Raw genomic sequence first — 19,143 nt, forward strand, 5'->3', positions numbered from 1 at the left:
CCTCTCAATCCTACACACTTGAAAGGCATGAGTGTAAAAGGTGGAGTTGCATGGACACATTATAAGCCACAGTCTTGCCCTAGATAAGCAGACTGCTCAGGTTCATGTACAGCAATGGAATGAACAAACTTTAACGCTCTCTATCTCGGAGGATAATTGTTTCTTAGCCATTTGGAAGCTTAGGCTATCAGATAAATACATGAAGAACTTAACAGCCAAATAGAAATTCAACTCCTATCTTCTTTTCAAAAGAATTTTTTTTCCTTTGTCCTTTTACACCTAACAACAAAGTGAACTCTGACAGATGAATTTGGGACTTTAATCTTTAGCATTTACTTTCATAGTAGATGTTAGAGGACAAAGGAAATAAATTACTTGTTAATAGATGGAAGGAGGTGGCAGTGTTTTTATCTTCAGAAACTCTTTCTAAGTTCTTGGCGAGTGGCACTGTTCCCTGATAATGCTAATTTAACAGCATTTATCACTCTTTGGGGAGGAATTATGTTTGATGTCTGCCATTTAGCATTACCAGTGCTCTGGAGATCCTCTGGAAGAGGGTGGAAAATCTGCAGAGCCTTAAAAAGACAGAAGCATATCTGAGATGGGTGATGCATATTTTTTCCTGTTTACTGGACCTTTTGAAACCTTTACTATCAATTTAAAAGCATGAAGGTGCTTGTAACTATGGAAACTAAAAACAAATAACACTTCAGATGGGGAAGTAAACTCTATGTAAGTGTGAAGTAGCTTTACAAAGGTGGCTCAGCATAAATACACCTATTTTACAGATAGAGAAATGAGGTGTAGATAAGTTTAGAGACTGTTATCTAAATGTTTATACCAGCCTCATCACTATGATGTATGAGCAACCAAAGTCACGCTGTGAGTCATGGCAGAGCAGCATAAAATCCAGTCTTCTAATTCCCAATTCTGTGCTTCCACTAGCATATTCACATAAGACAAGGAATCTCTGTCAGCATGTTTCTGGTTGACATCAGCTCATTTCCTTTTGCTTGGGGTCTGCAGGGTTTTGGCTGATACATTACGAATGGACCTGATACTACAAGCCCAGCTAAGCATCACAACTTGAAGGGCAAACCCTGGAGTAAATTAAATGCACAAACATTTTTGTTGGATAGTTTTGAATAATGAATTAATGTGATAAGATTGCGGTCTGTTGCTGGTGGCATTTGTAGATTAAATTATTCATTACAAAATTTACCTACTTGTACATCTAATTTTCTAATGCAAATGAAGTCAAACCCTCTAGTACAGAAATGTCAGTTTCTGTGCTGATAGGAAACTAGGAACCGTCATGCCCACTATACAATGGTCCAGTAACCATAGAATCTTGCTTCTGGTAATTGACTACTGGATGCTTCTGAAGATTCCAAGTAAAACCTCTCCTAGCCAATTGGAGTATAATGAGGGGAAGGGGTGTTCCTTCTTGATCATAGTTGATCAGGATCCCTAGCCTTCATCATTGTTATCCTACCACCATTAAGACTACTTAAATTAATTTGCCTTGCAATGAAACCCATGTCACTGTGGTACAGATTTCAGCTTCCACACATGGCTACCATAGCAAAGCAACTCTTGTAAGCAACTTTATTGGTAGCTAGGTTTGCATTGGTCTCCCTTTTCTGTCCCATCATAGTCTGTTGTTGTAATGAGACCTTTCTCCTCGGCTGCTCCTTTTCTTTGGAACATCCTTAAAGCGCATGACCATTTCACATCTCAGCTGAAAGCATCTATTCTCCTCTACCTGCACCCATTAACTTCTCTTTCCTTCTCTGCTATTGTTTCTCTCTGTAATAGTGTTTTTCTCCTTCTGGAGCATTTGGGGTTTACACTTTGTACCATGAAAGCTACAGTTGCCTTGTATTCCTGTCCAGGTGAGAGTCTATGACAGATCAGGCTTCATTTATCAAGAAATAATGTGAAAAGTGATTCAGAGGGAAATGAAGACAGGAGCCCAGTCTCTTTAAACTCAGATCCCTCATGGAGTTGACTTTAGGTTAACACCTCTAGGCAATGATAAATAGTCAATAAGATGGTAGTTAAGCTACATATCCATTATTAATATTCCAAAGGGGCAATCTGAGATAGTTAACATGCATTAGTTTTTTGTATCACCCCTCTTCTTTATCTCTATTTTGTCTTCTTAGTCTCTGCCCCAAAGAGCTTAAAAATCTATCTTCAAATATGTTTGGACTGCACCTAGCACATTATATATGTTAACATGGGATGTCACAACAGGCCAGATCCTCACATGGATCCTCAGACAGAGCAATACATACAAGCTGGCCATCTGGTCCTAAAAGTTATCTGTGAGGGGGGAAAATTGCAGTGTAGGTGTTACCTACATAAGTTTGGACAGATATGGGTGTAAGAGGTATTACAGGTAAACCAGGAACCCTAAATTGTTTGGCTAAGGCAGTGAATACAATACTGGAAGTCACACAAACATTATACCAGAGACTGTCACATGCCCCTCAGAGGGGCCACTCCATATGTAATATCAGTGAGGATGGTTGGAATCATAAAAGGCAAGGTGCCACCTGGCCATTTTGAAAGATTCATAGATTTTAAGTCCAGAAGGGACCATCAGATCATCTAGAGTGAACTCTTGTATATCACGGCCTGGAGAATTACCCCTGTGTTGAGCCCAATAACTTGGGTCAGACTAAAGCATAGCTTGTGTTTGGCTAAAACATGTTTTCCAGTAAAACATCGAGTCTTCCCTGAGCAAAGTAACCTGGAGAATATTTCTGGGCTGATTACAGAGGAATGCTTGCATAGCTGCCCTTTTCCTTCATCTGATCTTTTGGATTGTCCTTCTCTGAACCATTTCTATGTCTGTTATGTCCTGTTTCTGATGGGGTATAAATTGAACACAGTAATCAAGGTAAGGATGTGTCATTAATTTATATGATGCAATTAAAAATGTTCCATAGTATTTTCTAACCCTTTAATACATATTCACCTGTCTTACCTGCTTTTCTTTATGTCACTGCACATCATCCTTCAATAGCAGCTCCATGCAGTCTTCAGATGCCATATTCCTGGCCCCATAGAATTTTGTGGTAGGAGTATTTATTATGCCATTTACACTTTATATAAAAGTTACATTCATAACTGGTTTATACGAGCTTAATACACGACTAATAGATGTTATAAGCATGCTATAGACTTGAATAGAATGGATATATATGGATGGTTACAAGCACATTGTTAGGTGTTATAGATGGTTATAAGAGAAGCTTATAATTAGCCTATTGCCCTCTTGGACTCTGTATCAATGGATTAACAGTTTACTAAAATAACTGTTAATCATGTATTAAAAACTTTATAAATGGAACTTTCATGTAAAGTGTGATTACTACTTCTCTAGTACTGTAGATGCACTGTTCAACACAGCTAAAGACAGAGTCCTTGCCCCAACCAGCTGACAATCTAAAAGATGGGTTGTACGTAGCTTTATAGTCTGTCCTGAGTAAGCTGCAGTGGATGACTGCTGTGCACCAGCCCAGACCCCTTGGCCACCAGCATCATATGTCCCTCTCCATGCCAGCTCATTTCTGCTGGTGTGTGCACTGTAGGAAGGGGAATTGTGACTCAACCCATTACCCAACATGCCAGCATACTGTCAGGAATCAGGGCTTGCAGAAGAGGTCTGCCTGGAGACTAGCTTATCAATATAGCTGGCCTGCAGTGGGCTGCCTGAGTGGCCATGCCACCAGACTTGCTGGAGCAGCCAGCAGCAGAGGTGTTGACTTCATTGGTGCTCCAGTCCTGGAGCACACATATTAAAAAATTAGTGGGTTCTTAGCACCCACCGGCAGCCAGCTCCCCCTTCCCCTCTAGCACCTCCTGCCCACTGGCAGCCCCGCCAATCAATTCCCCCCTGCCCCCCGACCCTCCCGCCCACCGCGATCAGCTGTTTAGTGGCGTGCAAGAGGCACTGGGAGGGAGGTGGAGGAGCAGGGAGGGGGCGCACTTGAGGAAGGGATGAAACTGGGCAGGAAAAGGCAGGGAAGGGGTAGAGCAGGGGTGGGAAGAGGCAGGGCTTGGGGCAGAATGGGGGATTAAGCATCCCTGGGGCCCAGAGTAAGCTGGTGCCTGTGGACAGCAGGCTGGCTTTTAAGCCAGCAACAGTAGAAGCTCACTGGCTGCTCAGTGCTCATGCCCACCACTCTGACTGGTCCTGTGTTACCTTGTTCCTGCTGCTTCTGCCTGGGTTCCAACCTTGCCTCTGTTCTGTCCCTGCCTTGAACGCTGCTTTCTCCCATTCCTGACCTCCAGCTTGACTGTGGCTCTGGCTGCTGACCATAGATTCCAGAGCCAAGGGTCAAGCTGGAATCAAACTCCTGACCTCTGCCTTGACTATTAGCTCTAGCTTCCGACTACTAACTCCAGCTTGGACCGTAGTCCTTGGTTCCCGAGTCCTGCTCTGATCACCAGGTCTAATGCCTGCTCCAACCTCTAGGTCTGACACCCACTCCAACAATTAAACTAGACCTGCCTCTTCCTGGTTGGCTTACACATAACAGCACAGAAGGAGCAGATAAGCAACAGCCCTATGATGGGGAGGGGTCTCATGCTGTGACTAATGAGCAGGGTCCCCCATGCAGAGGGCCAGAGGAGTACCTTATGCCCTTTCCCCCCTACTGGGCACCATGGTATAGTAGAAAGACAGGAAACAAAGGGTAGGAATAAATGGTCAGTTTTCAGACTAGAAAGAGGTAAACAGTGGTGTCTCCCAGGGATGTGTACTGGGACCAGTGCTGTTCAGCATATTCAAAATGATCTGGAGAAAGGAGTAAACAGTGAGGTGGCAAAATTTGCCAATGCAAAATGACTCAAGATAGTTAAGTCCAAAACAGATTGCAAAGAGTTACAAAGGGATCTCACAAAACTGGGCAACAAAATGGCAGATGAAATTCAATTTTGATGAATGCAAAATAATGCACACTGGAAAACATAATCCTACTATACATACAAAAGGATGGGATCTAAATTAGCGGTTAACATTCAAGAAAGATAGAGTCATTGTGACTAATTCTCTGAGAACATCTGCTCAATGTGCAGTGGCAGGCAAAAAAGCTAGCAGAATGTTAGGAATATTAGTAAAGGGATAGATAATAGGACAGAAAAATATCATAGTGCCACTATATAAATCCATGGTATGCCCACACCTTGAATACTGCATGCAGTACTGGTCATGCCATCTCAAAAAAGGCTATATTAGAATAGAAAAGGTACAGCCAAGAGCAACAAAAGTTATTAGAGATTTGGACCAGCTTCCATATGAGGAGAGATTAAGACGGGAACTGTTCAGCTTGGAAGAGAGTTGATAGAAATCTATAAAATCATGACTGGTGTGGAGAAAGTGAATAAGGAAACATTATTTACCCCTTTACATAACAAGAACCAGGGGCACCCAATGAAATTAACAGGCAGCAGGTTTAAAACAAACAAAAGGAAGTACTTCACACAACACAGTCAAACTCTAGAACTTGTTGCCAGAGGATGTGTGAAGGCCAAAATTTTAACGGTTCAAAAGAGAATAAGATACGTTCATGGAGGATCGGTCCATCAATGGCTTTTGGCCAAGATGGTCAAGGATGCAACCCCATGATCTGGGTGTCCCTACCCTCTGACTCCCTGAGATTTGGGGTGTATGACAGGGGTTGGATCACTTGATGATTGCCTGTTCTGTTCATACCCTCTGAAGCACCTGGCATTGGCCACTGGTGGAAGTGATTGGGACCCAGAGAACTGGAATGCAATAAAGGGGGCTGTGTGATTTCCTTTTTTAGTTTCTTGAGAACCAGTGGGGGGGATCAGGAGCACAGCTTGTGACTGGTTGGTGAGGCTAACTTGAGTGTTAACCACCACTTTTGGGAGAATCTGCTCTCTTTTTTGCAGCTTGCCCTGACCTTGGCATTTTCAGTGTGGGCTATCTTAGGCACCCCTGCTCACACTGAGACATTCAGGGTCTGTCTATACTAGAGCTAGGAGGTGTGATTCCCAGCTCGAGTAATTATACCGGTGCTAGCTCTGCTCAAGCTAGCTCCTAAAAATAGCAGTGTGACCATGGCAGCACAGGTAAAGGCTCTGGCTGGCTGCCCGAGTACGTACCCAGAGGGTCAGAAGGGCTTGTACTCGGGGCAGCTAGCCCAAGCAGCCAGCAATGCCGACACAGACACACTGCTATTTTTAGGCACTCCTCAAGCATAGCTAGTGTAGGTATATCTACATGAGCTAGGAATCACACCTCCCAGCTCAAAATGTAGATGTGCCCTGAGTGTTGATGCGAAGCCATTGTGGAAAGTGAGGGGTTGTGGAAGGCAGCCAGACATCCAGGCATCCAGGCATCAGATAGTCAATCAGTGTTCAGATGCCATTGTAATGGGCACAGTGTAAGGTCTGATCCTGTTCTAATTGAAGCCAAAGGCAAAACTCCCATTGACCTCAAAGGCACAAGCTCACCACCCTAGATAGATGGACATCAACCGAGGAATTACCATACTAGATCAGACTTAAAGGATGGTACAACTTGCATATTCCCCATGTTTATTGGGCTGGTTAGGGAAGGATTGAGGTTCTGAGGCAAAATCCCTTCCTTGAGGGTGGGCAGCTTTACACTTCCTTCCAGCTCACGCCAGGGTTTTAGGGACAGATTTTCAAGGGCTTAGCACCCAGAATTGAGACCAGGATTTCCGACCTGCTCAACATCCACAGTCCAAATAATGTCTTGAGAACCCACAAAGATCTGCCCACTTACTCTGGTGCCTAAATGGGAGAGGTGCTCTTCTGTAAATCTGGCCTTGATTTTGAGAGCTGAGCTCTTTTGAAAATGTGGCCCTTAAAGGCATGATCTGACCAGAGCAGAATCAATCCCAAGGGCGTTAAGCTAAGGTAAAACTTCAAGTGTCTTACTGGAGAATTATGCCAATGGTGCTCCCAGTCTTCTACAAAGGCTGGTGCCATTTTATCCCCCGCATCAATGTTTATTTGCTCAGAATGTATCTGCCATGGAACTTTTTAACTTTTTATAAGTGGCACTTACTTACCAGCCACTCCTGTAATTAATATACATTTGTCATGCTATAGTTAATGATCTGTCCAAAAATTCTATTATAAACCCTGCATGGCATTGGGTTAGCTTTGCACTAAAACTTCCCTTGGGTATGAGGATTTTCACAGAGGGGATCATTTTTCCTGAAGCTTAAAATTTAAAAACAGAACAAGATCATTAACATACAACAATCCAAAACACACTTGAAAGCCTGTTCAGGGCCAGACTGTGTTTGGATCTGGGCCCAAACAAGAGCAGGTTTAGATCTAGAACCGCTGAGATCTTCATCCCTTCAGAGAAGTCATGTGCATAATGTTTAAGGCAAGCCTAGCAGCCAACCCTTCACAGATTCTTAGACATGCCTACAAGTTAATGAGTGATGACTAGTAACCATTACTTAATCACACTGGCATGTACTGCACGAGGGCTTAAGTCCCAATCTCAATGAATTCAATGGCAAAACTCCTTTTAACTTCAGGGAGACCACAGTTTGACACTCAAAGATCAAAGAATACAATAATCCCAGCATAAATAAAGAAGTAATATGAGTAAGGAGAAGACCATGAATGTGGCCCCTGCTCTACCAACAATATACACATGCACAACTAAAGAAGAAACATCTTGGCAAACTAACAATAGTGAGGGGATTCCAATAATCCCAAATTTTTTTTAACTGGTCCCAAAGGGATTGTCAACAGCCACCAAGAAGAAAGATTTTCCTGGAAGCCTTTTCAATACACTGGTTTAGTGCATGTGCTCATCTCTCCCTCTAGTAGCAGGCCCCAGCAACTGAAAAATCCTATTTAGCTCAAGTGGTCAAGTCTTGGGTTTATGGTGCTGTAGGACCTGGGTTCAACCCTCACTGATGACCCCGGTCTGTATGTATGAAGCCTTGGCACATTGCTCTCACATTTCAGGCAATCATTTCAGCCTTTATGTGTTTGAACATAGAACTGTTAACCTACCCTAGTTTAGGGACAATGTTGTAAAAGTCACCCTCCCCCAGGCACAGACTTCAGTCGACACTGTGTTAGCATCTACTAATTTTGCAAAGAAGACACGGAGTCAATGTAGTGAATATACAGCACACTCCAGTGATGAAGCAGTTTTGAGAAAATCAGAGCAGCTAAGACACCTAAAAGGAGAATGCTGCAATTACTCATCCTCCCTCCAGCAGAGCGGACGATAACAGAAGTGTTCTCCACTGGAGGTGAGAGAAGGTGAACGGAAGGAGTGGCTGCAATGGAAAGGTATGTTGCTCAGACAAAAGTCATAACTATCACTCTTCCCTGGCAAGTTGAGACACATCATTAACTACACAAGGACACAAGAGAAAACAGTGACTTAAACAGCAAAACTCAGTCTCCCAAGCTACCTGCATATTATCGAATATGTAGGCTTATGCCTGTACTTAAATCCATTAAAAGGATTTCTCATCTCATGTGCAGTTAGGTTGTCCTTGACACCACAGCATCTGAGTGCCTCATGGACATTCATGGATTTTTACCCTAACAACTTGTGAGGTAGGGAAGGGTTATCCCCACTTTGCAGATGAGGAACAGGGTAAATTAGGTGATTTGCCCAAAATCACACAGGAAGTGTACAGCTGAGCTAATTATTGAACCCGTCTGCTCATTTCCAGGCTTATGTCTTAGCCACTAAATCAACCTTCCTACCATTGACTCAGTTAGTCCATTATTTTAGCTATAGAAGTGGCTAATACCTGATGCTACAAATGAACAGAAGCCGGTTGAGCTCCTCATTAGCAGTATTATTCATCATGAATTTTAGCCACTTTTCCAGTTAGTGAATCATTCACTAACATTTCTGGATTTTCTTCTAACAAATTTAATATTTGTAAATACTCACAAGCCATGGATTTGATTCTATTCAGTACACTGTTTGTTTTGACTATTCATTGTTTGCACTGGACCTCCTGGTACAGAAGCTGTTTCTAACCCCTCACTGATGAATGAAACATACAGTATGAAACAAGTGGCCTAATTCCAACTGCACTAAAGACACTGGAAAGGCTCTCATTGACTTCAGTGGCCTTTGGATCTGGCCCTAGGAGAATGACCAGTGACTATCAAATATCAATCAAAGCCCTTTTTGGAAAAAATTTCAGAGAATAATCATTCATGCTAAAAATGGAAGATTTCAGGATTCACAGACATCTTCACAAGTACCTGGCAGTTGTCTGAAAACTCAGGGATAATTGGACCTCAAGAATCAGAACAAAGTGAACATGGCGTCTTCATTCAGGAAAATATTCACAAATCACTCTCCATCTCCTTAGGCTATCATTCTCAAATTGTAAGCAACTATATTTGAAAATGTTGGCCTTAGTCAATAGTGCAGTGTTGCAAGTAGTTCTTCTCCATTCCTGGAGGTGTAAATCTGTGAAAAATGAGGTTTGACTTCCCTTATTGTACTAGCTTTTATAGGTACAATTGTGATCGGAGCTAACTGGAGAATAACAATTCCATCTGAAACAAACTTTTAAGGTTTCAAAATTTGTCTTCAATGCACATTGGAACAAACAAATTTTTTGTCAAATAGAATGTAGTCAGAATGTCTGGTTTTGGATCAAAAAGTTCAGGTGTTCAATTCAGATCGTTCCCGAAAGTCCACCCTGGACCTGAAAAACTTCCCCTCAAAAATTTTAATCGAAATCTGTACATTGCTACAAAATGTTTCAGTTATGATAAAATGGCATTTTTTTGTTCAGAGAAAAAAAGATTTGCCCAAAAAAATCCATTCAGCTTTAATTGTTGATGATCACACAACAATCCAGTGTGGTGTTTCACCTGCGGCTATTAAATTCACAGATTGAGAATTTTTGGTTGGTCACTGTACTTGCAATGTACTAGGCCTTGTAGAGCAGATAAAAATAAAGACTAGCCAGCCCGTGCCCTATGGAATTAACGAGCTACAAGAAAGAGACAGAGAAGATGGTATACAACTGGCAATCCAGAGCTGGGAAAGACCCAGTGTTTGTTTGAGTTTAATTACAACCCACTGCTTAGAGGCTTTTCAGATGGAGTGAGATTTGAAGAGAGATTTAAATGATGGGAGGGATCTGGCTTGCCAAACAAGTACTATATAAGGAAGGCTTTCTGGGCATAAGAGGGCAATGTGGTGAAATGGCAGGTGGAGGAGATGAAGAAAGCATGGATACAAATATCAGTGGTGGAGTGGAGAGCTAAGGAGGGGGAAATACAAAAGATGATAAGATGTGAGGTGGAGGCAGAGACAGGAGAGGAACTGTAAAAAGTAGTGAAATCAAGAGCAATATGATTATACAGTTATAGGCCACGATCCCACAAATATTTGTGCACGTGCATAACTTTAAACACATGGGTAGTGCCATTGAATTGTTCATGCATGTTTGCAAGTCCTAAATATGCCATGTGAAGAAGTATTTCCCTTTTTTGTCCTAAATTGATCTATCTAAATTACTTATCTGACCCCATCACTAAGATAAAGACTGAGGTGCTTACTTAATGCCCCTGTGAGGTAAGGGAAGTGTTGTCTCCATGTTACAGATGAGGAACAGAGGCAGAGAGGTTAAGTGATTTGCCCAAGTTCACATAGGACATGGAAAAGCAGGGAATAAATCATAGAATCATAGAATATCAGGGTTGGAAGGGACCTCAGGAGGTCATCTAGTCCAACCCCCTGCTCAAAGCAGGACCAATCCCCAACTAAATCATCCCAGCCAGGTCTCCTCATCCCAGGCTGGTGCCCTATCCACTGCACTGTCCTTAATCTGTGCACTTTGCATTTGTGTTGCCTTTCGATTTCACCAAGGGACTCCTTCCTTCTATTTTTGGCATGGACCAGTTTTCTTTTTATCTTTCATAGCAGCAAAACTCAGTAGCACAGTGAAAGATGTCAATCAAACACAATTCCATTTCAGCTACACACATGATACGGGCAACAGTGCTGATAATCTGAGGACCAATAAGTGTGACAAGAGTGTACTGCTTTAGCTCTGAATGGCATGAAAACACTGTGTGATAGTGTCCCCCCGTAACACACCCTGGTCTCGATACTGCAGGATGCTGAGTAAGATGCAAAGCTTTGACTTTCTAGCTCATAAAGCTCCATGATTCCGGTTTAAAATGGCAGACAGGCACATTGGGCTGCAGGCTTCAGCCAATGTGATGAACCGAGCAGGGACTGTGAGGAAGCTTGGTAAAGGGTGCTGTTTGCATTTTATTTCTGTAACCCTTCTGCCAGGTGGAGCCAGCAGCGACCAGGGCCAGGTTTAATATCTAGAGGTTCCTTTCCATCAATATAACACAAAACCAGCTGGAGCCCCCACCAAGTAACCTGGAAAAATGACACACCACCCCTGGGCACCTTTGAGAGGCAATACTTCCACACGCACAAGCACAGAGTCTGAGTGTAGAAAAGAAACTTTTAATAAAAGGAGGGAAGTAACTGGGTGTTAATTTGGGAAAACACCGCAAACAGGGTTCATAAACATAAACCATGAGCAAAAGACCCACCCCCAAGTAGGTTGGACAGTGACCTTTTCCCCTCAGGTTCTTAAATCCAGCAACCCAAAAGTCCCTTTCATGTGCCCAACCCTTCTCTGCACCCCACTTAGTGTTGCTGTCCTTGGTCAGTGCAGCTGCAGAGTTCGCGAACCAGCTGAGCGGCGGCGAACCAGCTGAGCAGCAGGGGACAGCAGAGCAGCACACAGCAGGAGTTTGCCTGGGAGTTCGCCTGGGTGAGCCCAGTGAGGCTTACATCTTGTCAACTTCTCTGAGGAAGCTCATAGTAGGAAAGTGATATGGAAGGGGGGGGTTCAGCTGTTGTGACCTGCACTGGATGTGCCATGTTTGTCTTTCTTCCACAGGACAGAAGCGACTTTGTCTGTACAAAGTGCAAGCTGGTCTCCATATTGGAAGAGAAGATTAAAGGTCTGGAGCAACAGATAACGACCCTGCGTTGCATACGAGAATCTGAGGATTTTCTGGACAAACGTCAGGATATGCTTCTACAGGCGCAAAGCTCTAAAGATTTAGAGCAGGTTGCACAGTGGAGCCAAGAGGACAGTGAAGAAGCTTGGCAACATGTGACCTCCAGAAGAAGGGGGAATGTCCGGGTTCCAGCAACGCAGACACAGGTAACTAACCGCTTTCATGTTCTCTCCACAGGTACCATTGCGGAGAGTGGACCAGACGATACGTCTGGGGGGAGAAAGCAGAAGGAGACTCCGCTGGTTGGAAGGCATGAGATGCGATGTCCTGAGGTTGGGGGTTCCACGACCACCACTCCCAAGAGAAGGAGGCGGGTGGTGGTGGTCGGGGACTCTCTCCTCCGGGGGACTGAGTCATCTATCTGCCGCCCTGACCGGGAAAACCGAGAAGTCTGCTGCTTGCCAGGGGCTAAGATTCGCGATGTGACGGAGAGACTGCCGAGACTCATCAAGCCCTCGGATTGCTACCCCTTCCTGCTTCTCCACGTGGGCACCAATGATACTGCCAAGAATGACCTTGAGCGGATCACTGCGGACTACGTGGCTCTGGGAAGAAGGATAAAGGAGTTTGAGGCGCAAGTGGCGTTCTCGTCCATCCTCCCCGTGGAAGGAAAAGGCCAGGGCAGGGACCGTCGAATCGTGGAAGTCAACGAATGGCTACGCAGGTGGTGTCGGAGAGAAGGCTTTGGATTCTTTGACCATGGGATGGTGTTCCATGAAGGAGGAGTGCTGGACAGAGACGGGCTCCATCTTACGAAGAGAGGGAAGAGCATCTTTGCAAGCAGGCTGGCTAACCTAGTAAGGAGGGCTTTAAACTAGGTTCACCGGGGGAAGGAGACCAAAGCCCTGAGGTAAGTGGGAAAATGGGATACCGGGAGGAAGCACAGGCAGGAATGTCTGTGAAGGGAGGGCTCCTGCCTCATACTGAGAATGAGGGGCGATCAGCAGGTTCTCTCAAGTGCTTATATACAAATGCACAAAGCCTTGAAAACAAGCAGGGAGAACTGGAGGTCCTGGTGATGTCAGGGAATTATGACATGATTGGAATAACAGAGACTTGGTGGGATAACTCACATGACTGGAGTACTGTCATGGATGGTTATAAACTGTTCAGGAAGGACAGGCAGGGCAGAAAAGGTGGGGGAGTAGCACTGTATGTAAGGGAGCAGTATGACTGCTCAGAGCTCCGGTACGAAACTGCAGAAAAACCTGAGTGTCTCTGGATTAAGTTTAGAAGTGTGAGCAACAAGAGTGATGTAGTGGTGGGAGTCTGCTATAGACCACCGGATCAGGGGGATGAGGTGGATGAGGCTTTCTTCCGGCAACTCGCAGAAGCTACTAGATCGCACGCCCTGGTTCTCATGGGTGACTTTAATTTTTCTGATATTTGCTGGGATAGCAATACAGCGGTGCATAGACAATCCAGGAAGTTTTTGGAAAGCGTAGGGGACAATTTCCTGGTGCAAGTGCTAGACGAGCCAACTGGGGGGGGAGCTTTTCTTGACCTCCTGCTCACAAACAGGGAAGAATTAGTGGGGGAAGCAAAGTGGATGGGAATCTGGGAGGCAGTGACCATGAGATGGTCGAGTTCAGGATCCTGACACAGGGAAGAAAGGTAAGCAGCAGGATACGGACCCTGGACTTCAGGAAAGCAGACTTTGACTCCCTCAGGGAGCGGATGGGTAAGATCCCCTGGGGGACTAACATGAAGGGGAAAGGAGTCCAGGAGAGCTGGCTGTATTTCAAGGAGTCCCTGTTGAGGTTACAGGGACAAACCATCCCGATGAGTCGAAAGAATAGTAAATATGGCAGGCGACCAGCTTGGCTTAATGGTGAAATCCTAGCGGATCTTAAACATAAAAAAGAAGCTTACAAGAAGTGGAAGGTTGGACATATGACCAGGGAAGAGTATAAAAATATTGCTCGGGCATGTCGGAATGAAATCAGGAGGGCCAAATCGCACCTGGAGCTGCAGCTAGCAAGAGATGTCAAGAGTAACAAGAAGGGTTTCTTCAGGTATGTTGGCAACAAGAAGAAAGCCAAGGAAAGTGTGGGCCCCTTACTGAATGAGGGAGGCAACCTAGTGACAGAGGATGTGGAAAAAGCTAATGTGCTCAATGCTTTTTTTGCCTCTGTCTTCACTAACAAGGACAGCTCCCAGACTGCTGCGCTGGGCATCGCAACATGGGGAGTAGATGGCCAGCCCTCTGTGGAGAAAGAGGTGGTTAGGGACTATTTAGAAAAGCTGGACGTGCACAAGTCCATGGGGCCGGACGAGTTGCATCCGAGAGTGCTAAAGGAATTGGCGGATGTGATTGCAGAGCCATTGGCCATTATCTTTGAAAACTCGTGGCGAACGGGGGAAGTCCCAGATGACTGGAAAAAGGCTAATGTAGTGCCAATCTTTAAAAAAGGGAAGAAGGAAGATCCTGGGAACTACAGGCCGGTCAGCCTCACCTCAGTCCCCGGAAAAATCATGGAGCAGGTCCTCAAGGAATCAATCCTGAAGCACTTACACGAGAGTAAAGTGATCAGGAACAGTCAGCATGGATTCACCAAGGGTAGGTCATGCCTGACTAATCTAATCGCCTTCTATGATGAGATTACTGATTCTGTGGATGAAGGGAAAGCAGTGGATGTATTGTTTCTTGACTTTAGCAAAGCTTTTGACATGGTCTCCCACAGTATTCTTGTCAGCAAGTTAAAGAAGTATGGGCTGGATGAATGTACTATAGGGTGGGTAGGAAGTTGGCTAGATTGTCGGGCTCAACGGATAGTGATCAATGGCTCCATGTCTAGTTGGCAGCCGGTGTCAAGTGGAGTGCCCCAGGGGTCGGTCCTGGGGCCGGTTTTGTTCAATATTTTCATAAATGATCTGGAGGATGGTGTGGATTGCACTCTTAGCAAATTTGCGGATGATACTAAACTGGGAGGAGTGGTAGATACGTTGGAGGGCAGAGATAGGATACAGAGGGACCTAGACAAATTGGAGGATTGGGCCAAAAGAAACCTGATGAGGTTCAATAAGGATAAGTGCAGGGTCCTGCACTTAGGACGGAAGAACCCAATGCACAGCTACAGACTAGGGACCGAATGGCTAGGCAGCAGTTCTGCGGAAAAGGACCTAGGGGTTACAGTGGACGAGAAGCTGGATATGAGTCAGCAGTGTGCCCTTGTTGCCAAGAAGGCCAATGGCATTTTGGGATGTATAAGTAGGGGCATAGCGAGAAGATCGAGGGACGTGATCGTTCCCCTCTATTCGACATTGGTGAGGCCTCATCTGGAGTACTGTGTCCAGTTTTGGGCCCCACACTACAAGAAGGATGTGGATAAATTGGAGAGAGTCCAGCGAAGGGCAACAAAAATGATTAGGGGTCTGGAACACATGACCTATGAGGAGAGGCTGAGGGAACTGGGATTGTTTAGTCTGCAGAAGAGAAGAATGAGGGGAGATTTGATAGCTGCTTTCAACTACCTGAGAGGTGGTTCCAAAGAGGATGGTTCTAGACTATTCTCAGTGGTAGAAGATGATAGGACAAGGAGTAATGGTCTCAAGTTGCAGTGGGGGAGGTTTCGGTTGGATATTAGGAAAAACTTTTTCACTAGGAGGGTGGTGAAACACTGGAATGCGTTACCTAGGGAGGTGGTAGAATCTCCTTCCTTAGAAGTTTTTAAGGTCAGGCTTGACAAAGCCCTGGCTGGGATGATTTAATTGGGGATTGGTCCTGCTTTAAGCAGGGGGTTGGACTAGATGACCTCCTGAGGTCCCTTCCAACCCTGATATTCTATGATTCTATGATTCTATGATTCAGAGGCACATCTGCAGAGTTCACCTCCCAACCTGGGTGGAGGGGGGTAAAGAGGCATCTTACTCGCTCTGCTGCTCCAGCACTGGCTCGCAGCCCCTTTCTGCGGGGTTCTGCTCTGACCCTCTCTGCCAGCCACCCTGCTGGCCGCATGCTGCACCTCTCCGCCTCAGCACCTACTCATTCATTCGGCAGCTGTCAGTTACCTTCTGCAGCCACCTGCCTCTCTGCTGTGACCTCTGCGCATCTGTTTCGTAGTAATGTTCAGCTCTTTGCAGGCTGTGCAGAAACACAGTCCTACCACCACATGGTTCCAGCTCTGACTGAGCATTATAAAATAACAGAGTCTCTTAATAAAGCCTATTTAGCTCTTTCTTTGAACATTCAGGAGGAACAGGTTTAACCAGTCTAGGGAGGACCCGTGGGAAGGGTTTTCAGCCTCCTGCCCGGGACACCTGGCTCCACCCCTCTTACTTTCACAGGGCTCTGGCATTCGAACCCCTGGCTTAATGAGGTTCTTTCAACTGCGGGTGATCCCCTTATTTGAGACAGATTAAGCCCAGTCCTACTTTCCTGTTCAAGAGAAACAACTTAGTACTTCCTTAAGTATTTTAGGATGCACATACAGACCATATTCTTTCACGCATTGAGCCACGTGAAAACTGGATATAGATTGGAAATGTACGGTACAAAGTAAGCAGGATGTGCCATTTTGCTGTTCTTGAACACACATAGGGCCTGTGAAGAGGTTAAGTGGTTTAATATGGATAGATTTCCATTTGTGGTTAACTTCTGTTTAATTACAAACACTAATAATAATTTAAATGGGATCCGTGTCTTGCTAAATGCTTTTTCACTTACTAAATTGTGTACCTTGTTCTTGCTCTAAAATATTCTATGATGCGGGGTGGGAATCAGTCTTTCCCTCAGTTAATAAACTGCCACTCAACATCATCAAATGTGTCTATGAAAAATGAGCTGAATGAATTTGGATTGCTTTTTAAGTGCAAAATAAATCAGATTGACTGGAGATGAAGTCTGTGTATATATTTGCTGGCAAGTTCATTACTTTTTGCTCACCTTTACCTTGCTTTGAATTTTCAGTTGTTGGACAGAAGTTCCCATATACTTAACACCCATGTTTGTCTTGTCTTCACTCTGGGGGACATCAATGCTGCTACAATCGATGCTGCGGGTGTCAATTTAGCAGGTCTGGTGAAGACCTGCTAAATTGATGGCACACCGCTCTCCGGTCGACCCCAGTACTCCACCTCTCCAAGAAGAGTACGATAAGTTGACTGGAGAGCATCTCCCATTGACGCAGCGCAGTGAAGACACCGATGTAAGCAGGGCCAGCTCCAGGAACCAGCTTTCCAAGCAGGTGCTTGGGGCGGCAATGAGAATGGGGCAGCAGTCCATGTCCCGCGGCGACAATTCAGCGGCAGCTCCGCCGCTCTTCCCGCCATGGCGGCAATTCGGCAGCTACTGCTTGGGGCGGCAAAATTGGTAGAACCACCCCTGCTTGTAAGTCAATGCATTCACATAGTTGGAGTAGTGTAACTTAGGTCGATTTACCCCGGTAGTGAAGACAAGCCCTTAGGATCTGATCACAAGTGGTTTAAGTGCCTCCTCTGGGTTTCTGTTCACTCTACAATCCCACATGCTTCCATTGGATGTTGAAGGTGTTTAGAACCCCATCAGTCTATCCATCTAATTATATCAGACTCACCATAGCATCTGGTCACTTTGACTAAACCCAACAGGTTGTTCTTTAGTCGCTCCCCTTTCCAGGAGCAAGTAGTTCATTTGTTTTTAATTGTGGAAAAGCAATCGTATTTCATCCTGAGAGTGTAAAGATCTGTGGTCATTCTCATGTATTTTAAAAGGGAAGAAGTCCAGAAGGCTTTATCCCTGCAAGTCTCTCTCTTGTGAGGTTTGCATGATTAGCCCCCCAAAAAAATTGGTATTAGCAAAGCTCAATGAGGATCAGCCAATTCAAGCATATCTGTAGGTCCCTGCAAAGCCATTCATTTGGGGCCCAAGATTCAGCATGCAATCTTCTCCCTTGTTTAGTTCCAGTACAATGCAGTCCCTGGCTGATGTCCTCAGGTGTTACTAACTTTGAAACCATTATCATAATAATTCTCCCTAGTATGGCTACAAACCCCCACATCATGCCAGCTGGATAGTTTCACTAGGGATGGTGCAGAGAGAAGTAGGAAATGCCTAGACCTGGTAGCAGCATGTCTGCGGTAGATGGAATTCCTTGTTGAAGGGGAGGAAGATGCCCTGACCATGGCCAGGGTTAAACAGAATAGAGAAACCCAAGAAGTACTCCCATCAGGGATGCAATAAAGCAAGGACATTCCCCAAAAGTCATACGTTACCACCTCAGAGCTCTACATCAGCAGTAAGCTGTTTATTCTGATCAGGTGACCAATGAACACCACGCTAACCCTCGTGAGTCACCCTGCAGTAGAAGTTTGGCATCATTGTCTAAAACCTGCCCTGGGTCTAACTGTCTCTTCTTCTGATACAAGAGGTATCTTGTTGTTCTTATACACCCTTATTTCCATGAATCCTCCCACTTGTCATTGGAATCCCTTTCTATTTAATGGTAATTAATAATTTGCCTAAAAATAACTGAATATATCACCCCAACTCCAAGACACATTTTGCCCTTGGTCTTACTTACACAATTTGATTTCAGGCTGTTCTGTCTTTCCATCTGGTTTTGCACACCTGTCTTTTCTTTCCCCAGGTACAGAAGCTGTTGACTAGTGCGAATAAATGCCTAGGTTAAAAAAAGCACACTTTAGTGTTTCTTCATCACATGGATTCTATTTTTACAGGTGAACTTCGGTGAGCTTGCAAATCTGTTCTTTAGTTCAGCAGTAACACTCCAGTGAATGAAAGTCAAAGGAAAGATACAGGGAAGTAATTGCATACGCAGCCTGAAGCACTGAAGTTGGAATTGAGCTGCAGAAGAAGTAGACCAGTTTTTCCTTCAATTTTAGATCATGTCCAAACACATTTTGCGTAACATTTTAAATAGACATATACTACTACTAAGGCTTCTACATACTCTGATTTCACTCTTTTCCCGTCACCCTTCCAAATACTATTGCTCTGATCACACTCCACAGAGCCTGCAATTTCTGGTGAGTGGCATAGATTCATCTCCTTGGAAAGGAAAAGAAGATAGAGACATAACAAATCTAGGCTATAAAATGTTTATTTTTATTCTTCAAAACAAACCA

Source organism: Natator depressus, chromosome 3, assembly GCF_965152275.1.
Source record: "Natator depressus isolate rNatDep1 chromosome 3, rNatDep2.hap1, whole genome shotgun sequence".
NCBI classification, from domain to species: Eukaryota; Metazoa; Chordata; order Testudines; family Cheloniidae; genus Natator; species Natator depressus.